Source organism: Herpailurus yagouaroundi, unplaced genomic scaffold (assembly GCF_014898765.1).
Source record: "Herpailurus yagouaroundi ecotype Mexico unplaced genomic scaffold, PumYag 159, whole genome shotgun sequence".
NCBI lineage: Eukaryota > Metazoa > Chordata > Mammalia > Carnivora > Felidae > Herpailurus > Herpailurus yagouaroundi.
In genome coordinates this window covers 65925793-65944727 of record NW_024412400.1, presented here as the reverse complement: position 1 = coordinate 65944727, position 18935 = coordinate 65925793, and the positions used below count along the sequence as shown (strand labels likewise).

At 41.5% G+C, this 18935-nt stretch overlaps 1 pseudogene; it reads right to left on the bottom strand.

Annotated features, from left to right (window-relative positions):
• The window catches only part of LOC121034220 (spermine synthase-like), a 22006-nt pseudogene extending 3478 nt beyond the window's left edge, over positions 1-18528 (bottom strand).
• Between the last annotated feature and the right edge of the window lie 407 nt (positions 18529-18935).

The window sequence follows — 18935 nt, the reverse complement described above, 5'->3', positions numbered from 1 at the left end:
TATTTTTTTTTTTTTTTTTTTTTTTTTTTTTTTTTTTTTTTTTTTTTGATTGGGCAGCCATTTTCTATTGTGGACTGTTAGCTACCTCATTAACCTGGAAAGGTGAGACGGTCTGGACAATTACCTTCCAGAATATTAAAAAGGTTAAAGCAAAAAGCCTGCTGCTTAGTGCTTTTCATAAAGTAGCTCGAGTATTAAATCCTGATATCTTGTTCCAGGTTCCCAGCCTGTAATCACAAGAAATGGCACAAAGCAAGGCTCTTCCCCCTGAATTGTTTTAAAATGACATTCTTCTCCTAATGTTTCCTGGCCGTATGCAGTTTATGTGTCAATAAACCTTGGGGAAATTTCTATGTCTCCCTTCCCTACAACACCCTGCTGCAGGAGAATGTGCTTTATTTCTTAGTAGGCACTTTTTTCAGCTCAATCTGTTTTTCTTTGTATTAAAGGAACTTCTATAAAATTGATAAGAACCTCTATAACAACGCAAATTTTCTGTTATTCTAGGAATTCACCATTCACAAAAGCAGTGCGAAGATATCAAAATGCATATGCAAAGAAAGGAATGCAAAAGCCTTAGAACTGGTTGGTGCCTCTGGGCTCCAGCCTGGCTATTAACTATTATGGCCCGTAGAAGAGCTATAGTAGTGTGCACTTACCTGTATTATTGGGCTATATATGTAGCCATCTGGAAAACTATAGCTGCACCAACGCCAGAAAAATGAAAGAGGAAAACACGGACTATGTTACATTTTTCAGGTGTTATTCAAACCCTACAGTTGGGTAAATACAAGGAGGACATAAAAATCCAGTAATTTCTAAATTAAAAAGGAAATATTAACTTTTTCTTCTCTGTGTTGTTTTCACCCTCAGCCCAGCTAGATGGCCCAGGCTTTTATAGCATAAAAAATATATGGAGCATAAGAAATTAGTAGCATGTCCACAGCTGACCTGACTTTACAGAACTACACTCCTATCCTCATCACTTGTCTTATATTCTAACTGCCCCTGGGTGGCTTTATACACAGGTGGCATTTGGGACCTATGGGGAATTTCCCATTGGAGGCTGCAAAGCTTAGGGGAAATTATATCATGTGTGGCATATCTAGGAGCTCATTAAAACATTTCTACTCAGTGCTTTATGATAGATTTGGCAGCCTCAGGAATTCCAGTTGGATATATAAAGAGCCTCTTGTTGTTTGTTATTCTAATTGTGGTCATTACACAAATGTAAATGAAACTACACTCTGCTCTTCATTTGCATGTAGATTTGGCAAGTGGTATTTGAAGGGAAAAAAACCAGTCTTGTCACCCACTTCTTTTACCAATCAGTATCCTTCTCAGACAATAGATTAACGCCTGTCTACATCTCATGCACTGGGCTGTGTGAGAGGGTAACAGGCACGAGGCACACAAAAATGGTAAGAAGCGTCTGCCCTAGTGGAGAGAGAAGTACTATTTGTTTGTCACGTGGCATAATTCATGTACAGTTAAAATTCTGCGTCACGAAACCCAAGCGGGCGGGTTTCGCGGAGATGCTATTTGAGTTAGATTTGAGGAATGAGAAGGACCTTTCCAAAGGGAGACACCTCAGAGGACATCCCTGACAGGGGGAAGAGCAAAGGCCAGGAGAAGAAGTGTGTCAAGAGAATTCACTTTGAGTCCTGGCCTAAGCAAAATCGAACTCACTAAAGGAAATCCACTTTCCCCTGCTTTCCCTCCCCCTTCCCGAAAGCACACGACACGGGCAAACTCCAGGACAGATCATTTGGAACTTCGCTCCTGTTCCTCTCCACTCTTATACACAAAGACAAGATTTTGTTACAACAGCCACAAAGGGGCCCTGCTCTTTCACATCGCTATCTCCCTTGATCTCCGGGGTCGTAGGAAACTATCAAATGCAGTTGCAGGACAGAACCAAGTCTCAAGGAGCTAGTTACTGCCTCAGCAATGAAGTGGTACGGGGACTGGATTTGCTAAAGACAAAGTGAAAACACGTGGTCTGGTAATCGGACCTGGGATCTGAAGGCAAGATTCTCCTAAAGAACTGCCAGAATGGAAAGGCGCAGCAGCCACTTCTTGGAGCAGGACCTCCTCTCCATACCAGTGCTGCCCGGTACGAACATGATGTGAATTTCAAATGTGAACCACATATGCAATTTAAAAAAATTTATAGCCACATTAAAAATGTAAAAAAAAAAAAATTTAATATATTTTACTGATTCTAATCTATCCAAAATATAAACAATATTTTTAAAGCCGTAGCACGATATTTTACTTTTTTTTTTGTACTGAGTCTTTGGCGTCCAGTATGTATTTTCCACTGACAGCACATCTCAATTGGCAAGTGCCCAGTGGCCACGGGTGTCTGGTGGCTGTGGTCTTGGACGACACAAGTCTAAACCCAAGAAACTATCTGTGGTCCTCCCTTCCCTGCACCACTCTGCATTGGTAGGAATCCCCAAATAATCAAAGGACTAGCCAGGGTTAGTCAAGACTCTAGCTAGGGACACATGGTAAATATCCTTGGTTCTTTCATTCATTCAATCATTCATTCATTTCTTCACTTACCAAACACTGGGTCCGCAACTATTATTATATGTCTTATGTGCTTTGTGTGGAAACACAAGATGAAATGAGACTCCATCTCTGCTTTCAGAGTCTCGTTGAGGAGAAACAAGTAAAACAATAATGATGCAATGCCTTAAATCTCTGATAGTGTGTGCACAGGAAGTCTTGGGAGCTCAGAGGAGAGTCAGGAATGAACAAGTTAAAGAGGGGAGCTGGAAGATCATTCAGAGCACTGCAGGGCTACTGAAAGTTTAGTTGGACAGTTGTCAAGTGGAAGGGAAAACATATCCTGAAAGAAAAAGTGATCTGTGCAAAGACCTAAAGCACTATCCTATGAAAGTCAAAAGTAAAAGTAAAGCACTATTTACAATAACCGACATGTGGAAACAACCTAAATGTCCATCAATAGATGAACAGATAAAGAAGATGTGGTGTATATATACAATGGAATTTTCCTCAGCCAGAAAGAAGAATGAGATCTTGCCATTCACAACAACTTGGATGGACCTAGAGGATATTATGCCAAGAGAGATAAGTCAGACAGAGAAAGAAAATATCATATGATTTCACTTAAAAGTGGAATCCAAAAAAAAAAAAAAAGGAGCAAACAAATTAAAAAAGCAGAAACAGATTCATAAATACAGAGAACAAACTGATGGTTACCATAGGGGAGGAAGTTGAAGAGGGGGGTGAGCAAAATGGGTGACAGGGAGTGGGAGGTAGAGGTTTCCATTTATGAAATGAGTAGGTCACAGGGATAAAAGCTACAGCACAGGGAACATAGTCAGTGGTATTGCAATAGCATTGTATAGTAACAAATGGTAACTCCTGTGGTGAGCAGAGCATAAAGTATAGAGGAGTTGAATTACTATGTTGTACACCTGAAGCTAATGTACCATTGTGTGTCAATTATACTTCAATAAATAAAATAAACCAAAATAAAATAAAATAAGATGCTTTAGCAGTGGGGGGGTGGGGAGTAAAATTTGTAGTAAGGATGTTCTGGGACTATCAGAGAATATGTTAGGAAAATTTGTGTGTCTGTGATGCATACACCCAGCCACCGTTGGCATGGCATGGAACCAGAGAACCTGCAAGCTTGCAATATGTAGTTTAGAGTCTTTTGATAATTTCCAGCAAAATCCCTGCAACTTGTTTTTAGATAAGGACAGTAGATGTCTGCTCCTAACAGTCCAGAACCAAACTAAAAACCCAACAAATTATGCTGCAAATGTATATTCTGGGTATGAACATAAGGTGTTGTCATAGTTACTTAAACTTACAGTATTTTCTCTTTTTTTAATGTTTATTTATTTTTGAGAGAGAGAGAGAGAGAGAGAGAGAGAATGCACAGGGGAGGGGCAGAGAGAGAGGGAGACACAGAATCTGAAGCAGGCTCCAGGCTCTGAGCTGTCAGCACAGAGCCCGATGTGGGGCTCGAACTCCCAAGCCACAAGATCATGACCTGAGCTGAAGCTGGACGCTTCACCAGCTGAGTCACCCAGGTGCCCCAAACTTACGGTATTTTCAAACCAAAGGCCCGGGCTTTTTAAGGCCAGATGCCTTGCTTATAAAGTAGAGCATTCTGTACCAATTCAGATAACTTTTGTTAAAAGATTTTTGGCAATAGTAGCAGAATTACACTTACCCTGGTTGACTTCCCTTGACTTTCAGCTGGCAGGCAAGGTCCGTCCCTTGACTACACCTCCATCACCACCCGGACACTCACATGTGCAAGTACACTGCACTCTAGTCACGGAAAATTACCTTCAGTTCCTGAAATACAGACCGGCAGTCTGTCTCAGTTGCACACCTTTGCACATAAAATTTCCAGAAGGCACTGCTCATTTCTACCTGCCTTAAAACTCAGCTCCAGTGGAACCTCCTTGGGGAATCCACCCCATCCTCCCACTATCCACCCTGCTGGGTAGGCGCTACTCTTATGTGACCTCACACACCCCAGTGAATATCTCCACCACAGCCTTTTCTTCCAAGTACTTCCATGGTATCTTCTCCCACAAGACTGTTAACTCTTAGTGGGCAAAGATTTTTTTTTTTTTAATTTCTATATCCCCAGTACCTACTCAAGTGCTGAGTGATGATGAACGAATAAATGAATAAAGCAATCAGTTAATCATATTGTTTTTAGAAGAAAATGATTTGGGTTGAAGAATTTATCTGTTATGAATAATTTACATACAAAAGGCAGAGTTGGGACCAATCAAAAATTTTTTTAAGGAAAATAATACATGGTTAAGGATATAAAAGTATACACCTAATTTAAGGAGAGGCAGATTTGGGCTCAAAGTAGAAAATTCTAACAACCAGGGCCATCCCACAAAAGAAAGGTCTATCTCTACATAGGCCAATTATGCCAGTAAGCTGAATCCAGGCCACTCACTATTTTTGTAAATAAAGTTTTATTGTAACTCGACCACACCGATTTATTTACATAGTATCCTTAGCTGCTTTCACACACAATGGCAGAATTGAGTAGTTACAACAAAAACCCTAGGGCTTGCAAAGCCTAAAATGTTTACCATCTGGCCCTGTACAGAAAAAATTTGCTGACCTCTGGTCTACTAATGAGGTTGTGAGATTCCCATTATAGAAAGTATTCCAGTAGAGACTGGCTCTGTCCAGGATGTGGAAGAAATATGTTCTTTAAAATGGGAGAATGGTAACCTTTAAATTTCCTCCCCTTTGGGCAGGTCTATGATTACAAGCCTACTTTTCTATGACAAAAACAAGTTATACTCTCTAATTTGTCTTTGACTGACAGCACTATAATGGGCAGCATTGCTAGTTGTAGAAAGGAAATCATGGCCTAGCCATGGTTTAGATAATGCACCTGACTCCCTAAATACAGTTTACTGGTGCTCTGAATAATGAAAGAAATAAATTTTTGCCTTCAAGCATCACCAGGGCCCTATCATAGGAAGCCGTCATGAAAGATTCAAAGGAAGCCAAAGGGACAGTAACCTGACCTGCCTCTAACTCTGTATTTCCCAGCAGACCTAAAACCAGACTCTCCCCCTGGACCACAGGTATTAATCAGCAGGCAGCCCTTCAGCCTTTACTGTTCTTTATGAGGCTGGGTGGTCATGGTGGAAGAGGAGTCACCTATGAGATTCCCTCTCCTGCTTGGTTTATTCTTATCGACTCCCCTCCACAGTGCCCAGAGGTCAGGCCTCCAAGGCTGCTTTTTCATCTTTTGGCAGGTTTATTTACTAGGAATGACAAATTCTGAAACTCGAGCACTCTGGATGAAAAAGAATTCCCTTTCAGAAATCATTCCATCTTCACATATGAAAATGACACTCTGGGACATGTTAATGTTGAACTAAAACCATGTGTGTGCAACTGTTTGTTGTTTATTAGCAGGGTTGAAAAGTCTGCATGCTTCCGTACTTTCTTTTCCAGAGCCTGTCCCTTTGGGTAGATTAAGGAGGGAGCCACGCATCAGGAAGACAGAAGGCATTGCCCATAGCCTGCTACAGAAAGTCTTGTGCAGGAAACTGGCCAACGACGGCAGGCTGGGGGCAAGGAGGGTCCTTGCTTTCACCACCACATCCGTAATGCTTGGCGATCACCTCAACACGTTTTTTGGCATCACTAGATATGTTGCTCTACAAATAATTGGGGAACGGAAGCTAGCCCCAATGACTGTATTTTCAACTTACATGAGCTTTCCCCAAAGACACTAACATTCATTCAACCCCCTTCAAATTGCTCACCAAATATATCATCTCCCAGGAGATGCTCAAGGATGAAGGCAGCTGAAGAGACCCCAAAACATTTGTGGTAGAAATTATTTATACCTGCTGTTTACTTCTTCTGGGGCCACATTTGAAAATGGTCCCAGGTTTCTAGCAAATCCTGCTTCTTTCCCTCCCATCCCGTTACACAGTAGTTGTCTCCTTGTTGATACAGCAGCTGCACCAATGAGCTGCGCTCTGGCTTTCAGATGCCTGCCGACTCTTGTTATCAGTCTGAAGGAATTGGCTGCTTTAGAAGGAAAGGATAAAATCTCTCCAGTATCACATCATATCAAGGAAGTATTGTGTAAATTATAGCTGCCTGGGGTCAAGTTGCGCAGATACCTGGCATTTGTTCCCCTCCCCCACCTCCTCCCCCATTCCCCTGTGCCTGAGGATACCTGCTGTAATAAAAAATAATGGAGAAAACTTTGCTCCCATGAAACCTTATTGAAATGCTCCACTGGAAGGAGTGACCAAAGGTCGGTAGGGGAAACGTTCAGTCAACGGGATTCAGAGCGCTGCTTCCACTTCTGAACTCCTGTGGCACCAATTGGCTGAACCAGTCTGTGGCATTTATCAAATCCTGCTCTGTTCTATTGTCTGTGCATGTCTAGCTCATCTACTTAAAGAGTGTGTAAAAGTTCCTTAAAGGCAGTATAATCCCACATGCTCTCCCCTGTACTTCCAATAGCTCCTAGCATAGGACCTTGCACCCTGAAGTCATCTGAAAAATTTTTTTTGGCATGCTACTTTCGAACTTGTGTGCTAGTTTGAATACATTTTAAGAATTTTTAAAAGTTTGTTGAGTTACCTGAACACAGAAGAGATGGGATCGGATTTTTTAATCCTTCCTTCCGGCAATAGATGGAATGACCATCTAGTCCCCAAAGATGTCTAAGTCCTAATCCCCAGAACCTGTGAATATGTTACATGACATGGCAAGAAGGGACTAAAGATGCAGATGGAATTAAGGTTGCTAATCAGCTGACCATAAAATAGGAAGGATTTCCTGGATTATCCGGGTGGACCCAATATAATCACAAAGGTCCTTGAGAGTGAAAACAAGAAGTAGAAGAGCTAGTGTCAGAGCAACCCCATGTGAGGAAAACTCTACTAGCCATTGCCAACTTTGAAGATGGAAGGGGACACAAGCCATGCAACGTGGGCAGCCTCTGGAACCTGGAAAAGGCAAGAAAAAGGATATTCCCCAGAGCTTCCAGAAAAGAAGGCAGCCCTTCTGATTCCTTGCTTTTAGCTCAGTTCTGACTTCCAGAATAAGATAATAAGTTTGTATTGTTTTAAGCCACCAAATTGAGACAAGTTTGTTACAGAAGCAGTAAGAAACGAATAGACTCAACTATCCAAGATTTATGGAAAAGGCAAGAAAGTTTCATAAGGAAATATTAAGGAAGTTTAATAAGGAAGGTGGTGTAATTTCATGGAAAAGGGTGAGGTCCTCCAATTTACTTCCCCCAAAAATGTCCCTCTCACTTCCCACTGGGCCTTGAGAACTGGAAAAGTAATAGCTCATCCAGTTAAATAGGGTGCCATCCCTGATCTATAAGGAAATCTTATAACTGTGACTCTCAAGGGTCCAGTTTTCACAATGGAAAACCACTTGCTATGGTGCCTGGAAACAAAATGTCATTTGAAAGTGGTGTCCCCAAACTTGATAAGCAGAGGATGCTGCCAATTGAGATATGCTTGGAACCAACAATACTGGCTGGAAACACGAGGTGATGCATGGAGACACAGGTAGTTTGCCAAGCCAGGGAGGAAAATAGAGATAATTAGGTTCCAAAGGCCATCTTCACTAATAGCACAATTTTGCTTACTGTCAAACACTTAAAGGGTCAGGCTCCCCAATTCAGTCTTTATCAAGGTGATTAGCCTGGGAAGGCTGCAGAGGCTGCCTCTATTACATCCACTGAGTGAAATAGGAGCCTCCAGGGTTCTTGTAATTGTTCAGTACCGAGGTATAAGTCAAACACATTTATGGGAGTTGGCCTCTAGCCCACTTCTTATGAATACACATAAACACACCTTTTATTGCTCAATAATGTTTTCCCTTTTGCAACTTTTTATGAACCACTAAAAAAAAATGGGGCTAGTATCTTAATTTTTTCTGAAAAAGAAACCACAGAAATACCAAATCTTCCAAATGGGAACTCGTCTTGCCTGCTGCCTCAACCAAAAGTTATTCACCAAGGGAGTGGTCAAAGCTTCAGCATCAACAACATGATATTAATTTGGTCGAAATCCAACGGACTATCTCCCCAGACTGAGTTTCTGCATTCCTCTTTATGAGCCCAGCCTTAGCCTCTGGGGTGCCTAAGGTGCAAGGCAGCAGAATTCATCAGCTCTTTATGCCTATGGGATGTGCTCCCCACTGGCCCTGTTACAAATCAGCATTCTCTAGCCTTGGCTCCCATCCAGAAAAGCAAGAAGCTCTTTCCTCCATGGACACCTTTCATTGCCACCTCTACACCATGAGGTCCAAGCCTTCGTGACCCCCTACCTGGACCATTGCAATAGCTTCCTAGCTGGGAACTCTATGTCTGGTATCCACGTTCTCCAATTTGTATAACCAACCACACCGCTGCCAGATTAATGTCCAAAGGACAGATACACTCATATCATCCTAGCGTAGATGCTTCAAAAATTCTCCACTTCTCATCCAGTGAAATTCAATCTCCTTAACCTGGCACTTCACATCAGATAACCTGGCTCTGAGTTACGTTTCTAGATGTATCTCTCACTATTCACGTCCATGCATTCCACACCGCAGACAGTCTGGATGGTTTAGTGCCAGCAGCATACCCCACACATGCTTCTGCTCTTGCCATTTTTTAGTTCTTTGTTGCAAGCCACAAAAACCAATGTGGCCAATCTTGGGAACAAACGGATGTGCTGAAAAGATGTATCGAAGTTCACAGAATCTGAAGAACAAGGCACAGAAAGGACAGGAACCAGTTACTCAGGGGAGAGGGCTGCCCACTTATGGGCACTGTTGGACCATCTCTTCAGGGCCCAGCCAAAGTAAATCCATGCACCCCAACCTTTTGAATTGTTTTGTTTGCCACTCTGCTTTTGCTTAGATTCCACCTCCAGAGAGTATTCAATAGACCTAGCTTTGGCTACAGAACATCAGACCACCATGATAGACAATTTTGCAAGCTTTATCCAATGGAGAAAAGAATCCCCCCAAAGTGAGTCAGAGTGTTAGTACCAAAATAACAAATAATGGAGGCTGGGCGGTCAAAAGCAACAAATATCTGCACCACGTTATCTTCATCTAGGATGCTCATTTTCTACCTACCATTCCCTGCTCATCCCCAAGACCCAAGTCAGACATCATTTTAAAGCCTGAGCTCATCTCTCATGTCATGAACTTCTGGCTCAGAGTGTGCTCACTCCTCTCTTGGGGCTCCCCTTACTTTCTTCCTTGTTTTTTAGTTGTTATGTCTCATCCCCTTCCTCACTAGCTTTGTAATGAATGCAATGAATCTAGTTTCTGGATCCATAAAAAGCAGACAATAATAACTATGTCACAGAATCATAGGCTGTAATGGAATTAGTTCAGTGCCTGACACATAATAAGTCCTCACCAAATGTTGTTGTTGTTTCTATTAGCCTGTCATCACCATCATTATCAGTATATAACTCTTTCGGCCTGAGAACCATGACTTATTTGTCTGTATAGACCCTAGTGAAATATTTTACACACAAAACTATTTGCTACTCCTGGTGGATAAATGACTCAATCAATAGGACAATCAATCAATGAAGTAAGAAAAAATTTGGAAGCTGAAACTAAAAGTGCGATTTCAGTAGGCCCACTTTTTCTACTTTTACCCCCCGATAACAGACCCCAACTGTAAGAACAAGGGTCATCATAGAAGTTCCAAGAAATAGACAGGAAGAGAGCTTTCCATGGAATATTCTGTGGTTGTGAGGCAGTTGGAAACACAGCCCCGTTTCTGTTCTTTTGCATCAATAGCCTGTGTCTGTAGGACTTTAAAATCGATAATGAAAAGAAGGAAGAAAGGAGGGAAGGAGAGAGGGAAGAAGACCATTCATTAAAACTTTAGGGTGGTCCATAGTAATAGGAAACAAACACCCTAGCCCCTGACCTAGTTTCCCAACTCTGTCAGCAGTCCCCTGGAGAGCCATCATCGGTGTTGCTACTATGTGCAATAGTTAGGGATGCTCCTCAGGCATTCTTATCTCCCTTGGTTACCACTATGGGTCTGTCATCTATGAATTATCTAAACCCTCTTCAAATCTATTTATATGTTCAGCCTTTGCCACTTTCCACTTGTATCTTAAAGCAAATCTTGAAGTCTCATCTGAATGACTAGGGGGAAAAAAAAACAAGAAAAATAAGCCTTTCCAACAAAAAACTAAAGAACTTTCCATTTAAATCTTACCTGTGTCACTCACTCAATAGCCTTGGGCCAGGCATTTGCCCTCTCTGCTTCATTTTGATTCATTTAAAATTGATACAATAACCTTCAGATTAGTACATTAAAGTTTAATTTTAACTTTTTCATGCCATTCAGAATATAAAGGAGATTGGGGCGCCTGGGTGGCGCAGTCGGTTGAGTGTCCGACTTCAACCAGGTCACAATCTCGCGGTCCGTGAGTTCGAGCCCCGCATCGGGCTCTGGGCTGATGGCTCAGAGCCTGGAGCCTGTTTCCGATTCTGTGTCTCCCTCTCTCTCTGCCCCTCCCCCATTCATGCTCTGTCTCTCTCTGTCCCAAAAATAAATAAATGTTGAAAAAAAAATTTAAAAAAAAAAGAATATAAAGGAGATTATTACAGATTCTGGATAAGAATTCTTTTTTTTTAAGTTTATTTTTATTTAAGAGATATAGAGAGCAAGCAGGGGAGGGACAGAGAGAGAGGGAGACAAAATCCCAAACAGTCTCTGTGCTATCAATGCAGAGCCCAACATGGGGTTCAAACTCACTCTATGAGATCATGACCTCAGCAGAAATCAAGAGTCGGATGCTTAATGGACTGAGCCACCCAGGTGCCCCAAGAATCCTTTTTTTAATTTGACTAAATGTGCATTCCTCCCTGATCACTTCTTTGTCATCGTATCTTTTAGACACTTTGGAAAATTCTTGGGGAACCACAACACGTGGTTGTGTAGATTGTGCATTGCACTACTCTAGGGGGCAATACTCATCTTATCGTAGATACGTCCATTCATTATAAAAATTTCCAGACAAATGTCAGTAGGGTGTCTCGAGGAAAGGGTACCTTTTTCTACTTCACACAAAGATATCAAGAAGACATTATTGCTAGATTTGAGACAACAATATGTCTTCTTCCACTTTATCCTTAGGTCTTTGAAAATCTTCCATTTATTAGATAGATTAAAGGGAGCCCACTGGTATTTCAAATGAAGTGCACATTAAGTAGTCACTTCCAGCATTAGAACTTACTACTCATGTTATATTGACAGTCCTTTGATGGAAACTTCCTCATGGAACTGGTTTCTGAGGTCCCACACTTCCTCCTTTTTTAAGATTCCAACGAGCAGGTGCAGAGATATGCTCCACTTACAGCAGCCCAAGGCAAGCTTCATATGCAACTAAGTACCCTTGCTTATTAAACCTGCCACCTACCAATCTGAGGTGGTCTGCCTCTTTCTTTGGTGTCTGCCTGCCCTTTGTGTACAGTGAGCGGGGTTCGGAAGGCAGTTTCTGATTTCACCTGTGCAACTCTTGAGATTGCAAACTCCAGCACCTGGCCTAGGGCCTAGCACAAAATAGTCATTCAGGCAATGGTGGCTGAAGGAACAGAGGGAGGGAAGGAGAAAAGGGAGGGAGGGTAGGGGACAGCAAGATGACAAGGCACAGGTATTTTGCAGAGACCTGCTAGGCTCCATTATGTAGGCATGAGTTTGTTTCTTCTTTTAGATTTTGAGTTTAAGAACAAAGATCATAATCTAGAATCATCTTCATATTCCTTCAAGCTAATACAGAATCACACATGTACTGAACATTCAATCAATGTTGGCTAAATTGAATTTCCTCAATGAAAGGCATTGGTTTTCTTTCACTTTTAGGGAGGGTGATGTGTAGATTAGCCATATTTTTTAAAATCCACAGATTTTTGTGCCTGAGTAACTTCTAAGTCCAAAATTATAATGGGTTTAGTACTAGCACCAATAGTAGTATGACTGCTCTTCCTGTGTCTTACACCCAGGAATACTCAACGATTCCCATGGATAAAGGAGACTGGAGTCTTAAAAACTCAAAAGGAAAGGAGCCTCAGGGCACCTGGATGGCTTAGTTGGTTGGACGCCAACTTTGGGTCAGGTCATGATCTTGTGGTTCATGAGTTCGAGCCCCGCGTGGGGCTCTATGGTGACGGCTCAGAGCCTGAAGCCTGCTTGGGATCCTGTGTCTCCCTCTCTCTCTGCTCCTCCCCTCTCATGCTCTGTCTCTATCTCGAAAATAAACATTAAAAAAAACAAAAACAAAAAAAACTAAAGGAGCCTGTCTTCACCTTCTCTCCAGTGCACCAGCAAGAAGTAATTCCCTACTCTGGGGGGGATGAGCAGAAGCAGCATTATCCCATCTAGAATGGGAAAACCAGACCCTTGGGACTCAGAGGTCTTCCAAGATGAGCCTGCTAAACTGCATCAATCCAAGGAGGATTTAAATGCTTTCGCCTGTTTTCTCTGTGCCAGAAGTGAATCACATTGAGATGAGAAGGAGGTCTAGCAACAAGAGCAAGCATCTCGCATGAGGTCAGCCTATTCTAGATACTTGAAGTCTAAAGATAGCAACTGTCTCTGGAGTTAGCACAACTTTGAATTATAAAGAACAGAGATTTGAGATTAGAAAGAAGCCTTGCATTTAAAAACAGATGGGTTTCTCTTCATTTCTAGGGAAATTAGGAATGCCTTGATGCTGCTACTGATAGAATTGACTTCTCCTATTAGCATACTACAAGGTTGATGCTGGGTCATTTGTGCTTTATTGCTCTGTAAAAATCCAAAATCTTTAAGTGCTCTGAACTGTAAAAACCCAAGCAAACTGAAGAAGCTCCTTTGTCCACATCCCTCATCATCTTCCCCTTTCCCTCTTCTGCTTTGCAACAAGCACTTTCTGATTAAAAGGCGGTCACCCATAAAAAGCGTGCAGAAGCCCAGCAAATGTAGGTAATGTATTTTTTCCACTTGGAAAATGAGTGGACTCTCAACCTATTACCCCATCTAGCAGCACACCAGTTTTTCAGATCTCCAGCCAGCTTTCTAGGTGGTAAGCAGTGCATAAGAACTCACTCGTAATTTGAACAAACCTGTCTTGGGCATCTATGTTATGAGCTGTCAGATGTACTGGTCAGAATCCATCACCAAGAGTTTAGGGCCAAAGGCCATGGTCTAGACCTCACATGCACAAAGGCCAATGTACATAGTTCAGTTAAGTGTAGGCTGTGATATCTTCCCAACAATACACTGGCAAGACTGAAAGAAGTTCTTCATAGTGCCTATAGTGGACTTTGACATACATTTTTATAAATCTTATGACTGTCTTGTGAAAAACCTACTTACAGTGCACTGTATTTTTGTGTTAAAAGAATTGATTGTTCATAGATATACCTATGGACACACATACTTTTTTTTTAATATTCCACAGCTTTTAACCTTATTTTAGCATCTCTCCATTTGTGAATGTACCAGGTGTCTCAAAATATGGAAGTGACCCAGACATCCTTGAGAGTATAAAATAGTAAAGATAGCATTAAACCATGGAAGTGACATCATTGTTTTCTAGCACTTAACTCATCTCAAAGTAACAGTTAATACCCTTTTTCCCCCCTTTTTTTTTAAATCTCTACCAAAGGTTTCTTATTGATTCTCTTTATAATGGCATGATGGCATTTCACTGTAGTTTGGAACTGTATTCTGCTGCACTTTAAATTCCCCCAGCATCAATATCCCTCCATTCTCTCTTGACCTATTGGTGTAAGTAAAAACAGAGTCATTGACCATCTTTTTATACTGGCTATTCCTTACCTTTCTGCAGTATATGTGGACAGAGTACATCACTTATAGATGTTGAACAAATGTTGCTCAAATTGAACCAGTCAAGCAGATTCATATGCCAAATATAAATATACATATACATTAACATACATATACATATACACACACGCACACAGAGCCTATTGAGCAAACTATTTCTTCCAAGACACTTCATGTATATTATTTTGCAAAATTCCTGTAAAGTTGTTTTTATTATCCTTGATTATACAGCTGAGGAAACTAAGTTTCAGAGAGGCTAAGTGACTTGCCCTAGGTCTCACTGCTAATAAATTACAGAGTTGGGACTTATGCCCAAGCACACCTGACCTCAAAGCCAACTTTTTGGCTCCAGACTCCCACGTAGTGTCTCACCTTTGGACCTGGGGCTAGATTTGGCTGCTCTTAATTGCCGATGGGCTCCATATGTACTTTCTGATGAAAACAATTCTTAGCTATGAACAATTCTACAGAGAATTTGAAAAAATGAAGAGTAAATCTGGAGAGGTCAGGGCTTTGAAATTTTTTCTCATCATATTTCTTGAAAGTAATTGCCCAGGAAGATAAGGTGGTACTTACTTCCAGTAAAACTGTGACAGTCCCAGAAATGCTGACTCACTTGTAATGGAGCGTCATTCCTGGAACTGTGTCCTATACACAGTGTCCTGTCCGAGCTGGAGCAGGCATGAAAGGGCCTCTCTGACCATGGCACCTCTTCCTGCTCACTTCAGCAAAGTTGTTCACGGGACACCTGTCTGCTTGCCGCTCACATGACATGTCTGCTCTTAGCCACCACTTCCCTGGCTGCATTCTAAAACATGTAGCTATCAGGACATGTGTTTTATTTAAAAAGAACAAAGTTTGAAATGAATAACTGACTTTGTCTCCTTTACTACTTTAGCATTTCATTGTTTGGATGATTTTACCCCTACTTCATTTCTGTGTCAGTGACTTTTATGAGTTCTGCCCCTACATCATATAGAGCAGGAAGCAGACCTCTAGCCAACTCTACCTCTCCAAAACTCCCTGCCCAATAATTTCTAGTATCCCCCCATGGACAAGCTTTATAAAGATTCATGTCCATTCTATCGCTTCTCATTCTCTCTTCCATATTCAGCCTTCAACCCACAGTTTCACCGACTATGGGAAAATGGAATCACTCATGCACCTCCAAGAAGTGATGTTGAATGGATGTTCCATTCCTTATTTATTTGGCCTCTGCAGTGCTTGGGACCATTCACTATTCCCTCCTTGAAACTTTCCTATCCTTTGAGTTCCTCGGTATCATTCTTTTCTTGTTTTCCTCCTATTTGACTGATCCTCCTTCCCATTTTCATTCACTTGATATCATTCATTATTCTTTTTCCTCCTGCATATTGAATGGTAATCATTCACAAGATCCTGCTCTTGCACTTTTAACTGCGTTCTCCGTAGGTGACCTTATTCTTAAGACATTCTTATAATGTGCCCATTGTTCTGTGTCTGCCAAATACTAGAATCATATTAAGGGCAAAGATCACCCCAATCTTGGCCTGGAGCATAAAAATTGTTACTGGTAACAATTAGCTATCGAATGCAGCATATATCTATCTCCAGCCCAGGCCTCCCTCCTGAGCCCCAGACAATCAGTATGTACATGTGTACATGTGTCTATACATATTATATGTCTGCCTATTGGACTACAGGCATCTCACATTTATCTTACCCAAAAGTGGGTATTTTCAACTGGCCCCTACCTCTTCCTTATCTTTGGTTCTCTTCTTTAGTAAATGGCACCATGCAAATCAGATACCCTGGTGGTTGTCTTTAAGACACATTCTTCATCCACATACCCTCTCCCCATATCCAATTATGAAATCCACATATTTTTCTCTTCCAAATCTTTCAAATCTACCCTTTCTCCTCCATCCACTCATGCTACCATTACCTGAGTTCAGGCCTTCATCGTTATGTAACCACCATGGCCCTTCTAACTGGTCTAACTCTTCACTCTGAATACCTCCATGCATTCTCTACATTGCTGTCAGAATGTTTTCTCTGAAAGTGAACCCAATCATGTGCGGTTATATACCCAGTATTAAAGGTACCTGAATTTGCCCTTTCTCTGTCCTTATAAGCACTGCAACAGGCACATTTCATGAATGGGGCACTGAGGGTAAATGGGTGGCTCAGTTGGTTCAGTGTCCAACTCTTCATTTTGGCTCAGGTCATGATCTCAGGGTTTGTGAGACCGAGCTCTGCATCAGCAGAGAGCTCTGTCAGCACAGAGCCTGCTTGGGATTCTCTCTCCCTCTGTCTCTGACCCTCTCCTGCTCGCTCGCTCTGTCTCTCAAAAAATAAAAATAAAAACTAAACTAAATTGAAAAAAATATAATGCTGTATTTTGTGGGACCTTACACACATGCATAATTTACCTGGTGGGTAATTAAGTGGGGCCAATATACATACCCAACCCTTAGCATCCTTGCCTCAATGAGCAATATAAAAATGGATATACAACAAATGTTTTGTTAATGAATAAATGTGTGACTTTCCTAATTCATGAGTTCTGAGGGCAAAGATTCTGGATAGGGTCTCAGAATTCATTTTATCTATCTAGGCTTCAACCTTCTATTGCTCTGATAGTAGCTAATACTAAGTTAAACCATATGAAAATGTCATCTTTAAAAGTGAAAAACACATAAATATTGGCAATTTTCTATGGTTCAGTCTTCTATGAGGATTCCACACCACCTTCAAATAAATGAAGAGGAACTAGTTTAAAACACTTGTAAGAATCAAGTTCTGTTCAAATGCCTAATGCCTAAGTCCCAGGAGGAGAAGCAGATCCCTATATCTGGCTAGTGCTTCCAACCTCCTTAATAGTCTTAATCATTCAATGGGGGCTGGCACTTCCTTGAAGTTGTCACAGATCAATTAAATCCTGGGCGCTTCCGAGGTGACATTCAGATTAGTGGGAGGGTGAAAAGAAATCAATTCTTATTTTTCAGCCTTCAGGTGCCCACAGATTCCTGGTGTGAATAGTTTCTGGTGTGAATAGTCTCATTTCAAACACAAAGGCAAAGGTGGCCTCTCTTTTCAGGGCCACTAGCTGATTGCTGAGGTGATGCATGGAAGAATAGGAACCCCGGGGGTCTTGCCTTGCCATTAAGGACTCTGACACAAAAAGACCTCTTTATACCAGCAGTGAGAGAGAGGGGAGGACGGAATTCCTATTTCACCAATCCTTGAAGTAAAATCACCTTGAGAATTTGGGCCTCAAACAGGGATAAGAGCACCAGCTTTCATTATCCAGCCAACACGTGAAGGGAAGAAATGCTTTCTGTGGAAGAGTGTCACTTCAGAGGGGTGAGGGGAAGGAGGGATGAGTCAGGGTGAGGCAGGTGAATTCCACCATTTAATAAGCAATCACCCCTGACCTGCCAGACACAGATAGTGTAATTCCTGAATGGTTAAGTCAAAGCGAAAGAGCAGGTAATTAGACAGCAAGCACTAGAGCATTGAGGAGCGTTACATTTCCAGGGTTTGCACTGAGAGCAAATTGGATATATGTGCTATGCTTCTAATATATTCTGTTTTCTAATTAGCAATCAGGGCTGATTTGTCAGTCATTCCACCTGTAATGCATAAAGCACCGGAACATAAGGAGGGGGGGGAGCAAGTTCAGAAAATCAATTATGCTTATATTTACATTCCCTCAAGGCTGAGGCGTTACAAAAAAAATGCCGAAATATTATCTTTCTCTTTACAAAGGAGCAGAAAAGAAGGGTGAGATTGCAATTCAATATAGTGAATAAATCTCTGGCTGTTTGGGGAAAGGTACAATAGCTGAATATTTATGAGATTGATGATGGGAAAAGCACTTCACATGGTCAGCAATTGTGGAAATAGTCTGCCATTTTTAAAGAGCATAGGAACAAGTACATGTTTAAGAAATATAGACTCATCCTTTATATATGGGGAGTTAACAGGAAATGTTTTAAAACTCAGCCTTTTGTTGGATGGTGGGTGGCAGAATGGGAATTTCTCATCACCCTCAAATAGCCACGTGGGTGTAACTACGCCCTTACAAGGGGTGGCATATAAATTCCTTCCAGGCTTCTCAAGAGGGGACTCTAAACTTACTCAGCTTCTCCACTTCCTCGGCTCATATTCGGTCTGCAACGAAAGCATCGGCGTTATTTTACCACCAGTCCATCCAAACTAGCGCTGCCTAGGCCCCGGGGACCTCTTAATTTCCAACTCCGTGAATACTTCCCAGTACTCGTCCTATAACAGACTTCCCAGCGGTGTTCACCACTGATAACTCCTCCCTTCTTGCAAGGCTCTCGCCTTTGGTTTCTGGGATACCGCACTTTTTTTTTTTCCATTTTATCTCCTTTATTGGTGTTTTAGCTATACCTCTGTATAATTTTTTCTTAGTTGTTCCAGTGACAATAAGCATCCTTACATTGTCACAATTTACCTTGAACTGTTAATCATTTCAGATGTGTAACAATATTATGTTATATTTCCATTTCTTCTCGGCTGTCCTTTATGTTATTGCTGGCATAAATTT